At 54.1% G+C, this 11,785-nt stretch overlaps 1 pseudogene across 1 annotated transcript; it reads right to left on the bottom strand.

The window, feature by feature from the left end:
- Positions 1-207: 207 nt before the first annotated feature.
- LOC100281134 (transcription factor pseudogene) lies at positions 208-2,978 on the bottom strand (annotated as a pseudogene). The gene is made up of 3 exons (NR_158754.1): positions 2,810-2,978; positions 876-2,687; positions 208-773 (listed from the first exon to the last, which is right to left on the bottom strand). The product of NR_158754.1 is annotated as a transcription factor pseudogene (transcript).
- Between the last annotated feature and the right edge of the window lie 8,807 nt (positions 2,979-11,785).

Genomic DNA, 11,785 nt, shown 5'->3' with positions numbered 1-11,785 from the left:
TCACTTCCAATTCCAAACAATGGTTCAACATGCAACAAGAACAAAGACAAGATAAAGTATTACTACTGTGCGTGTTATAGCTAGGCAGCAGCTAGCAGCTTGGAGATTGGCAATGGCACCATCCTAGCTAGGTGCACATGCACATGACAGTTTTAAAATGCTGAACAAGATCTTAGCAGGGCAGGCAGGCACGCACAATCCGTCTCAAACGCCAATCACATCAGAGAGATTATTTTAAAAAGAACCAAAGACTCCTGTCCCCATCCGCTTAATTATCAGGCTAACAACAACAACAACATCATCCGCTGGCTGGCGCTGCGCTGCCGCTTATAGCTGCTCCCTGAACCCCAGGAGGAAGCACACTAGCTTAACCCCCATCGATCCGTGCAGAGCGCCAGCGAGAACAACAGCAAAATTAAGATGCAAAAGCTTGAGAACTACTACAGCAACTAGAACATCAACTAAACCTACTGTAACAACGCAGCAAACGGACAAGCAGCAAGAGATCTAGTGAAGAAAGAACCTGCTGGCTAGCCAATGTGCTGCGTTCTCACAGGCCTAATTTCTAACAAGAGAAGCTCCGAGTGAGTGAGTGAGTTCTTGGAGCAAAAACCAGTGACGTACACAAAGCAGCGAGAGATGGTAGAGAAACCGACCGACCGACCGACCGGCCAACCAACCAGCCAGTCAAAAAGAGTGCTTCGCTCCCAACCTTGCTCCTCCATTTTGCTGCAGCCATCCGTTGTCGTAGGAAGCAGCAGCAAAGTAACTACCTGCTGAAATGGGGGACAGAAAGTTGCGTCAGAAATTCGGCACGGGAAACGCCGGCCCAGTGCCAGTGGTGGGATGACGAAGGATTACGAGAGAATTCTCACGGCGGTGCATGTTGAGGAGCTAGCTGACGGTGATATGTGTTTGCTGAATTCATGCATGGTATGCTGCTGAAATGCTCGTGATGGTGGTTGGTGGCATGGTGGGCGCGCGGAGTAATCTGCGCTCCACTGCTCTGCCGTCGTCAGTGGTGAGAAGCCGAGGACACGGACGGCGGCGGCGGCTTGTCGCCATTGCCGCCGCCGTTGTGCTCCTCGTCGCCCTGCATCCTGGTGGGGATGCGGATCCCGGAGAAGCCGACGCCGGGCGAGAACCCGATGGCCGACACAGCGGGGCTGAGCCCGCCGTGCTGCATCGGGTTGTCGGCTTCGACGCTCTCCGGCCATCCTCGCTCGGAGGGCTGGTTACTGGACTGAAGGGGTCCCCTCTGGAAGAAGAACTGGCTCTGGCCGCCAAACGCCGCCTGCATGTGCGCCGCCTGCTGCGACACGTTGAACAGGTAGCCGCCAGCGCTCCCGCCGCCTGGGTCGGGCACGGTCCACGGCACCATGCGCTGGCTCTGCGCCTGCTCGCCCCACATGGCGCCGCCGCCAAACGAGTAGCTGGCGGCGCCGGAGAAGAGCGCCTGCTGCGCCGAGCCATTGCCGCCGTGGGCTTCCGACCGGTCCTGCTGCTGGTGGAACATGGGGTCTGGGAGAGACTGCAGCGACAGCCGGAGCTCCTGGCTGTGGCTGCCGGTGCGCGACAGGAGGTCGGGCGTGTAGCTTTGGAAGCCCATGGCCGACGACTGCGCCGCCGCCGTGGACGACGACGCCTCGCCGCCGCCACCCGTGCCAGCCATGGGAAAGAACGACTTGATCGTGTCCGCGATGGAGTCCGAGTCGAGCGACGCCGGGAGGAAGCCCGCGGCGCCGCCGCTTGCTCCACCGGCGCCGGAGAAGTCGAACGGAGCGTGCGCGGCGACGGTGATGGCCTGCGCCTGGTCGTCGGAGTTCTCGGCGGAGTCGGGGTGCGTCGAGGAGGACGGCGGCGCGGCGGCATTGGCCGTGGGCTGCCACGCGGGCAGCGTCTCGAGCTTGTCGATGGCGTCCTTGGCGTTCTTGATGAGCCAGTCGACGGCCTTGCTGGGGCGGTCGTAGCCCAGCCGGTCCTGCACGTCGTAGAACTGGATGGCGGTGTGCGCAGAGAGGCGCACGCGCCGGTCCCGCGGCCCGCGCGCCGTGCACACCTTGCTGTGGCGGTCCTTGCGCCCCGTGGAGCGCACAATGTGCCCTCCCTGCACGGCCACGATCTCCCCGGCGCCGCCCCTCGCGCGCGAGTGCGACGCGGACGTGGCGGCCGCGGCCTCGCCGCCCGCGCCCACCCCTCCTATCCGCGGCCGCGAGGAGTGAGACGCCGCGGGCGCCTGCGCCGTGAACTGGTGCATGTGGTGCTGGCCGACTCCTCCGAAGGACAGGAGCTGCGGCTGGAAGCCGTGGTGGTGGCGGTGGGAGTGGGACTGGCCGGCGTCGCCCATGGGGTCGAGAAGGGCATACTCGGCCGACAAGCCGCCCCGCTGCCTCACGGCCGCCGCGGCCTGCAGGTGCTGGAGCTGAAAGAGGGGGACCGGCGGCGGGTCTTGGTTCTGCTGCACTTGCTGGTGGAACTGCAGCAGCCGGTTGTTGTGGTGCCGCTGCTGCTCATCTGCTTCTTGCTGCGCTCCTCCGCCTCCTCCTCCTTCTCCGCCGCCGCCTGCGTCGCCGCCGTGAGGAGCCCGGTGGTGGTGCCTCGGATCCAGATCCCCCGCCTGGTTGCCCGCCGCTACTGCTGCTCCGCGTCCGACAAGGCGCGTCCATCCAACTCGCCGGCGCCCATAACTAGGACGACAAGAAACACAGAAAAGAAAACAGTCAAAAGAGTGGAGAAGAAGGCGGCGGTGGCGGCATGGAGATGGACATCAGGCGAAGTGGTGGCCAGGGATGGATGGACGGACACTGACCCAGGAGGAGAGGCGAGGCGAGGAGTTGGGGAGACAAACTAGAAGCAATCGGATTCTCGGATTCGGATGGATGGCAACATCACATTTTACCCTTGGGGGTGGGGGTGGGGGGACGGGGGAGGCAAAGCTCGAAGCTTTCTCGCTTTCTTTTTCCCCTCGGGAGTGTGGGAGCTCCGAGCGCAGGAGGCACAAGGGAGGCAGCAAGACAGGATGATAAGACTGGGATTTGGGATTTTGTGAGGAGAGAGAAGGGGAGAGTGCGTGTGCGTGTGTGTCACTCTTCTCTTCTCTTCACTCTCGTGACTTGTGAGTGCCGCTGCCACTCGCTGTCCCTATCGCTAGCTCCCTTGCTGGCGCTAGCTGATGAGCGTGCAGGTTGCTGGACAGGGTGGACAGCGAGGTGCAAGAAGGGTGTTTGGGAAGCCAAATTTGGAGGAGCTGGCATGCGTCGATTTGGGCGCCTCATTTTCGTCACTTGGATCTGATGCATGATTGTGGAGATGGAGATGTGGCATGAGATGTGTATTTATCTCTTCTTTGTATGCTTGCTTTGCCTTTGTTATGCATGCATGGGTCCGATTCTTCCCGTGACAAACAACGGGGCAGATGCCGCGTGAAAAATATACGATAATAAACCGCCCCTGTGGCATGGATTTCATGTTTCATGTGTAGGAGTTCAAGAACGAGCGCAAGAGGCAATTATTTGAACAGGAAAGCTTTTATAATCGTAGAGTTCCAGTTGTAAACATGTAAAAGACATGTAAACAAAATATTTCATTTATTATTTAGGTTAAGTTTTTTACTATCTAAATTTATATTGTCAATTATGGCTCAAGACTTACCAAACCAGCCCTACACATTGGTACATGTATCTATTCCTTTTTTTATCTCAAGTTCCACCCTGTTGAGATGAGTGAAGCCTTATTAATAACTAGCATATAACCTATGCTAACGCTATGATCCCGGCAAGTGGAAAAGAGGGGATAGGTTGAATGTGGCAGCGACGCAAGTGGGGGACAGCACGGTGGGGTCACGGAAGAAAGCACATAGATCATCGAACGATGGAGTCGAGCCACATATGGATCGCGATCTATCGGCTTATCTTGTTGCCTCGGAGGGCGAGTCGATCTTCGATCCTCACGTTGCCTCTACGGAGAGAAACGGAGGCCGCCGAGAGCCTCGACGACGGCGTCGAGATTGCTAGGCGGAAGGGTCGAGCTTCCAAGTCCCTAACCATCTGCTCTTCACCGTTGATGATGAAGTCGAGGCTCTCAGTATGGACAGTCGTTCCGGGGGCCTTGACGACGTCGTGGTCGGCCATCCGGAGCTTAGAGAAGTTGTCGAGAACACACGAAGCCCCCTACTTGGCACGTTAACTGTCAGTTAATTCGAACCAGCTCCGACAAGTAAATTTGTGGGTATGCGTTCTGTGGTCCGGATTGTGTGCTCGGTGGGCACAAGATTTATATTGTTTCGGACAGAGTCCCTAAATCCAGTCATCGGTAGCTCATGCTACCGACATCTTGTTGCTCAATGTTCGTAGTAGGGGTTACAAGCGGACGAGAGAAGGATGAGCTCCTAAGTCTCTTATGAGTGGCTAGATCTAAAGCTATTGGGACTGGAGTTCTATGCTAAGCCTTCGACGTCGCGGTGGTTCGCGCCATGGCTTCGGCACTCGGTATTCTAGTCTCGTCGTCCGTGTCCTTTATGTATGTTCATATGTCCTTCTCGTCCATGTTTTGGCTGACCTTCTCCCTTTTATAGGCCAAGGGGTAGCTTCCCCAGGAAGGAGCTACCGTGCTGTGTTAAAATGGGGTGTCCTACCTTAGTGAAGTTGTATTTGTCCGTATGTGCATATGTCGTATGGGCTTCCGTGGTCGTGCTCTTTATGGCGTGCGATGTGGGCGATGAAGAGCCCTAGCATCATAATTGTTGTATCTGTGTCACGCCGGCCCCTTGCCGTCGTAGCCTGTGTCTCGACACAGCCCGTCGTGTTGTGAGTCCTATAGGCGGCCAGTGCACTCAGGCCTAGGTTCGATAGGTAACGAGTGGATCACAGACCTAGGGGCCCATATGCATGAGTGGAAGGTGGACCGACTACCCCTCTGTGGCTCGGTGCCAGCGCAATTAATGTGGCACAACGGGTCAAGCATGGGTCAGGCGTGGAATCCACTCGAGTGGCTTTCTCTCGATCCGTTCGACCCCTTTTGGCTCCACCTCGTCCAACCCTTGGCTCGATGCATCGAGACTAACCGGGGGCGGGTCTTTCCGAGGCAATTTTTTTCCAGACCTTTTACCGACTAGTGGACCCTAGGTGCTAGGGATCTTTTTTCCCGACAATTATGTAGTCTCTTAACTGTATCTTCTATGTAGAAAATCGACCCAATGACTTTAGGTTGTACATGCCCTTAAGATGAGAGATACAGACAGTTTAATGAAAGATGATAAAATTTTATGGACGATTACCTAGCTTAAATCTAATGTGACGGTATTGAAAACAGTGTATTAAGTGCCTGTTTGGGAGAGCTCCTCGACAGCTCTGGCTCCGGCACCTTGCCGGAGCCCTCCCAAACGGCCGTTGAAAAATGGCTCCGCCGGGAGAGCAGGAGCTGGTTTATATGGCCGGAGCCGGAGCCTAGAAAAGCAGCTCCACACAGCTCCACTGGCGCACGTTCTCTCTCCTACTCTGTTCGCCACTGTTTTTTAGGATACATCAAATAAAAAAATACAATAGAAGCCGTTTTACCAAACGATTTATAAAAATACACTGACTTCTTAGGAAGAGCTGCCCTTATCGAGAAGCTAGAGTCGGAGTCGTTTTTAGAGAAGCCAGAGCCCTACCAAACAAGGCCTAAAATTACAATTGAGAATGGCCTTACCTTTCACGAAATCATATAGTGCCTGCATGCGTTCTGTTCGCAGTAGCTCCACCTGGCTAAAAAGTGGTTGCGGTAAGTTTTGGCCAATGGAAGGGTGAAAATTCGATATGAATGCTTGCACCACGGCTTTCGAAACAACCGCAGTTCGCTGTAGCAAAATGACTAGTACAGACAAGGAGCACAGGCCAGTGGAAAATAGACGACGACGGGCAGGGTACGCTCCCCGAGTGACTGGAAGATAAATCTGCCACAGCCCCGGCGGTGGCGCAACAACGCGGATGAGCCAAAGAGCACGCCGTGCCGCCGGCGGGACGGCCGGGCGGTGTGCGTGACTGTACTGCGAGTTCGGCTGATTCCCAGCGGTGCCTGCTGGCTCCCGCGCAGCAGCAGCCGCCGCACAAGGGGGGCCCTGATCGAGCGCATACATTGCATTGCAGCCGGGAGAAGAAGGCTGAAGCCGCTGCTCCGATCCGCGTTCCGTACGCTTTGCTGGGCGTACTAGCTTGCGTTGCGGTGGCGGCGGGAGAGGACTGGACTGGGGAAGGAGGAGCCGAGGAGGCTCTGCAGTGTGCGTGATCCAATCCCAAGTCCAGTCCCCCGCCCGCCGCCGGCCGGCCTACTTGGATTGCCTTTTGCGCGTCTGCGCGACGCCCGCCACGCCACGCTTTGAACTGCTTTGCCGAAAGAGACGCGGTCCGGTTCCTGGTCCGTCGTGGTGACGCACGGCCCGCACCCAGACACGTCCGCGCGCGAGCGGCCCGTGTGGTGGGAAAGGGAATGAAAAAGCGAGGCGCGCGCGTCCCTTCCTGGAATCTCGGCTGGGAGCGAGAGATGGGCGGGCGAAACCAGCATGATCGGCATCCTGCTCCGCTGCTAGCTAGAGCTCACAGTCCCTGCTTGCTTCCGGCCTTCCGCCGTCGGATTTTGAGCTGGGCTAGCTCCTCGTCTCCTCCTCAGTCCTACTCTAGGCAAGAGGATCCATGATTGACTCATGACGAGCCAACACTCCTAGCCTAGCTAGGCAGGCGATGGGGGCATCGATCGGCATGCATGGCATTGGCAGGCCGCTGCATGCACGCAGGCATGCTGCGCGCTCCTGCGAAAGCCGAGCCAAATGATGTCGCATGGCATGGCGCTCGTCAGGAGCTAGGTATAGGGCTACTATAGGTGGCCATAGTAGGCACAAGGTAGGCACGGACAGCGCCAGTTGTGTCAGCGTGCCACCGTCCGTCGGATGCATGCGCAGGGGCAGCGCGGCGGCGGCGGCGGCGGCTGGCCTACGACGCATGTGTAGTGTAGTGTTGCGGCGTGTGCCCCTGCAATGCACTCACTTCGCTGCGGCTGCGCGCGCGCTCCCCACTTTTCTTCGACGCGCATGCATATGCATATGCATTGCATTGCATTCCATACGCACGCACACCAACCACACACGCATCTCCAGATCTGCATGCGCGCCAACCATAGCTAGCTAGCTGCCACTAATGATCAGCTAGCGTTCAGCCACAGCCCAGTAGCCCACGGCCGGCCGGGCCCCGGGCGGGCATGCGGCCAGGGCCATACGGGTGACTGACGGATGGCATGCATGCGCGCTACAGCCAGGTCGGCGTTGCATGCACTACTGCTACTAGGACTAGCTAGCTCATCACTGACGCCTGCATGCTGGCCTGGCCCTGGCGGCAGCGGCACAGCTAGGCTACACGCGCCACGGTCCGCAGGCGCCATCGACGCGACAACCCCGACACACTCCACTCCACTCCACTCCACTCCAACCGCAAAACGCCAAGGAAATGTAGTAGTAGTAAGACCATGCTGCTGTACCGCATCAAATTAACTCTACAGTATTAGTATTTGTTTTTTTAAGGATCGTAATCAGTTAGTAATAATTAGACCTTCTGTTTGGCGTCGTCCTAAACATGCACTAGAGTTTACTAGTTTATTAGTCCATCAAACAGGCCTTTAGGGCATGTTTGCTTACATACTTACATGAGACTAAACTTTAGTTCCTCTTGTTTAGTCTCAAAATTATCAAAGATAGGACTAAAAAGAGGAGTAGAAATCAGATTGATTTCCTTTTAGTCCCCATATTTAGGGACTAAAATAGACTATAAGGGAGAGACTAAAGTTTAGTCCTATGGAACCAAACAGGCCTTTAGACTATTATTATTTACTGCTCTTTGGTTTGGTTGCTAATTCAGGGTACAGGGGTGCTTATCTGGAGTAGCTAGCATTATTTCTTCGTACTGCATGCTGCTATCTATCTTTGGCAATCCGGCCTGCTGCTTGTGTTAACCTGTCTGTCTCCACTAGCCTACCAGCCTCTCGTTAGCGTCAGTATATAATGGACGCACGTGCTCTACCAACGAACTACTAGGTGCATGCATGCGGTGGATCCAGGCGGCAGGTCGGCCGATCGTGCGTGCTAGCGCGCTGCCTGCATCGGTGGTATGCATCGATCGTCGAACCCGTCGACGGTGAGTTTTTTTGTGTGTGCAACTGGCACTAGCTAGCTAGCCTGCTAGTGCTAGGGCCTCCGCCTTTCTAGCTAGCTAGTATACTAGTAGTACTATAAAAGCATCAACTTGTTGTTGTTCTTTCCGTGTCGTCGTCGTCGACTCGTCGTCTCATCTAGCTACTCCCCGACGGCGATGGCGGTCGGCCGTTAGACGGCCCACGTAAGCCACCGCTCGCCATATATACCCATGCGTGTACGTTGCATAGGAAACTCCGCGCGGCCGGCCGATCGAGCAACAACCGACCGACCGGCCGGTGTGTGCATGCTGCATAAGTACGCGCAGACTCGATCGATCGAACAGAGGCCACACGGCCATCGACGACCTGTCGATATCCGGTAGCCAACACCATGCACGAGGCGCGGCGATATGCATACGGCATACCTGCGGCGTGCGTACGTGCTCCCGGTGAGTGTGACATGCATGTGAAGTGCCGCAGATAGCAGCGATGCGGAGAACACGGCAGATGGATGGATGGATGGATCAATCATGCATGGGTGCGCTAGCTGGACGTGCAGGAGCCGCCAGGACTGCTGCTGCTGCTGGTGGCGGAGGGACAGACATGTGCCGGCTGCCGGCTGCCGGGTGCCGTGCAGTGCATGCAGGTGGCGGAAGCCTCGAAGAATTAAAGCTAGGCCGTCTTGTGCGTGTACTCCCCTTACATGTGCGTGAATGATTGGGCATGCGCGTCGATTCTCATGGCGACGGGTGTGCACGACGACGACGGGAGAAAAAAGGGGTACCTTTTTGCCTAAAATAAATAATTACCCTTGTAGAGCTTATCTGGCTGTAGAGTGATTGAGAGACATGTAATCTCTCTTGTTAGTCATGACTCATGACTCTTGATCTCCTTCTAGCTTGGTGCAAGTGCAACCAAACAATCCGAAGTGTACGATGGGGGGCCAAACAAATTAAGCCAATGGAACACATGGACGCGCGCGGAGGCCGGCCGGGCCGGGAGAGATCTGGGGATGGATGGAGTGGAGGATGGCTACACAAGTACAGCTGCGCTAGCTCCCATTCCCCCTGGCCCCTGGGCGTTTGTTAGCACGTTCACAGGGAGGAGCTCGCGATCTGGGATTGGCGATGTGGACAGGTGTTATTCCTTGCGGTTCAAGTCTGTTCGAGTTTATTCAACAACCAAAAGCCAAAAGCCAAATTACAGAAATGGCAGCAGTTCGCCTTTTATATTTGCTACTGAAACCCCAACTAGAGATACGCCCATCCCCTGTGTTACAGCCAGTTGGCACCAATATATTTGGAGTTCGGCTTCTTAACTCTGCTGCTCCTTCTCAGCTTCACAGCTCCATCAGCTTCCGCTTCCAACATCGGCTTTCCTCCCATCAGGTTTTCTGCAGTCGGCCTGGCGCCGTCCTCGCGTGGTGTAGAGTTGTTGACATATTCCCCTCCTCGAGATCCAGCTTGCCCCCAAGCTGGTGCAAAAGGAAAGTGTTGTTTCACCATTACTTCATCTTCCCATGTTGCTAGAGAAGTATCCCATCCCGACCATTTGACCAAAACCTGTGACACTGTCTTCCCTCCACGCCAGATCAGTCGCGTTTCTAGAACAGTTTCAGGAATTTGCAACCCAGTGGAAATGTCTGGTATAACTGGACTAACTGATGTTCTTGAACCCACTTTTGGCTTCAATTGTGAGACATGAAACACTGGGTGAATACCACAACCCACTGGGAGAGCCAATTCATAAGCAACTGAGTTAATCTTGCGTACCACTTCAAATGGACCAAAGAACTTAAATGCCAATTTTGGATGGGGTCGAGAAGCAACAGAAGATTGACAATATGGCTGAAGCTTAAGGAAAACCTGTTGGCCAACAGTGAGAACCCGATGAGTCCGACCTTTGTCAGCTTGCTTCTTCATTCTCTGTTGGGCTCGTTGAAGATGCAATTGAATCTGCTGGAGCATCAATTGTCTTTCCTCGAGCATAATCTGCAGATCCGGGACTGCACACTGTCCACTTGCATCCAGACCAAAATGCACTGGTTTGTGGCCATACAACACTTCGAATGGTGAAGTACCCAAAGCTGAATGAGAGTTAGTATTATACCAAAACTCGGCTAATGGCAACCATGACAGCCACTTGCTTGGACAGGAATGGACAAAGCAACGTAAATAAGTCTCCAAGCATTGATTTACCCAAGTCTCCAAGCATTGATTTACCCGCTCAGTTTGCCCGTCCGATTGTGGGTGATATGCACTGCTCAAACACAGCTTGGTACCAGCCAGTCTGAAAAGTTCTTGCCACAATTTACTAGTAAACACTGGATCCCTGTCTGACACCATAGCAACAGGCAACCCATGTAAACGATAGACTTCCGACAGATATAATTTGGCCACCGATAAAGCAGTAAAAGGATGGCCCAATGGAAGGAAGTGAGCATACTTTGAAAATTTATCGACCACCACCATAATACAGTTGTAGTGTTTGGATCTCGGTAAACCAGTAATGAAGTCTAGAGTGACAGTATGCCATGCATGCGCTGGGACCGAAAGGGGAAGAAGAAGCCCCGGGTATTTTCCCCGATCAGGTTTTGCCTGTTGACAGGTGGTGCAGGATTGTACAAATTCCTTAGTGTGTTTCTTCATACCAGGCCAAGCAAAGGTTGCCTTAAGCCTACGGTATGTCACTGGAAAACCAGAATGGCCCCCTTCAGCACTGTCGTGTAATGCTGATAAAACAGTCTGTTGTAACTCCGTGTTAGCTCCTAACCAAACTCGACCTTTGTATCGAATTACCCCATTAATAAGACTATAGGCACCATGATCACTTCCAGTAGTTAAGATTTGCAACAATTCTTTAGTCTTCGGATCCTTCTCGTATCCTTGCACCACTTGCACTAGCCAACTAGGAACCACCGTGGAAACAGCTATCTGATTCAGTTGTACCTGAGGTGCATCTCGTTCCAATCCCGGGCGCCTTGACAACGCATCAGCCACCTTGTTGTCAATCCCTTTTTTGTATATGATTTTGTATTGCAAGTCCAATAGCTTTGTAAGAGCCTTCTGCTGTCAGGCAGTAGACACTCTTTGATCATCAAGATGAATTAAGCTCTGTTGGTCTGTTTTTATCAAAAATTCCCCATGCTGAAGATATGGACGCCAGTGATCCACCGCAAAAAGAATTGCCAAACATTCCTTTTCGTATATGGACAGCCCCAAATTCTTTGGTCCTAGTGCTTTGCTAATGTACGCAAGTGGATGCCCTTGCTGTTGTAGCACTGCCCCAATGCCAATGCTGCTAGCATCAGTTTCGATAGTAAAAACTTTGTTAAAATCTGGAATACCCAACACAGGAGCTTGCGCCAGTGTGGATTTCAGAGTGTCAAATGACTGTTGTGTAACCGAAGTCCACGCAAACACGGTATCTTTTCGTAACAAGTCAGTCAAGGGCTTGCTTATAATACCAAAGTGTCACACAAACTTCCTATAATACCCTGCCATGCCTAAGAAACTGCGAAGTTCCTTGACACAAGTAGGCACTGGCCAGTTTTGGACCACCTGCACTTTATGTGGGTCGGTAGAAATGCCTTGAGCACTGACCACATGACCCAAGAACTCCAATTTGT

This window comes from Zea mays, chromosome 3 (assembly GCF_902167145.1).
Source record: "Zea mays cultivar B73 chromosome 3, Zm-B73-REFERENCE-NAM-5.0, whole genome shotgun sequence".
NCBI lineage: Eukaryota > Viridiplantae > Streptophyta > Magnoliopsida > Poales > Poaceae > Zea > Zea mays.
The sequence above is the reverse complement of the archived record's forward strand: the minus strand, read 5'-3'. Positions and strand labels throughout refer to the sequence as shown.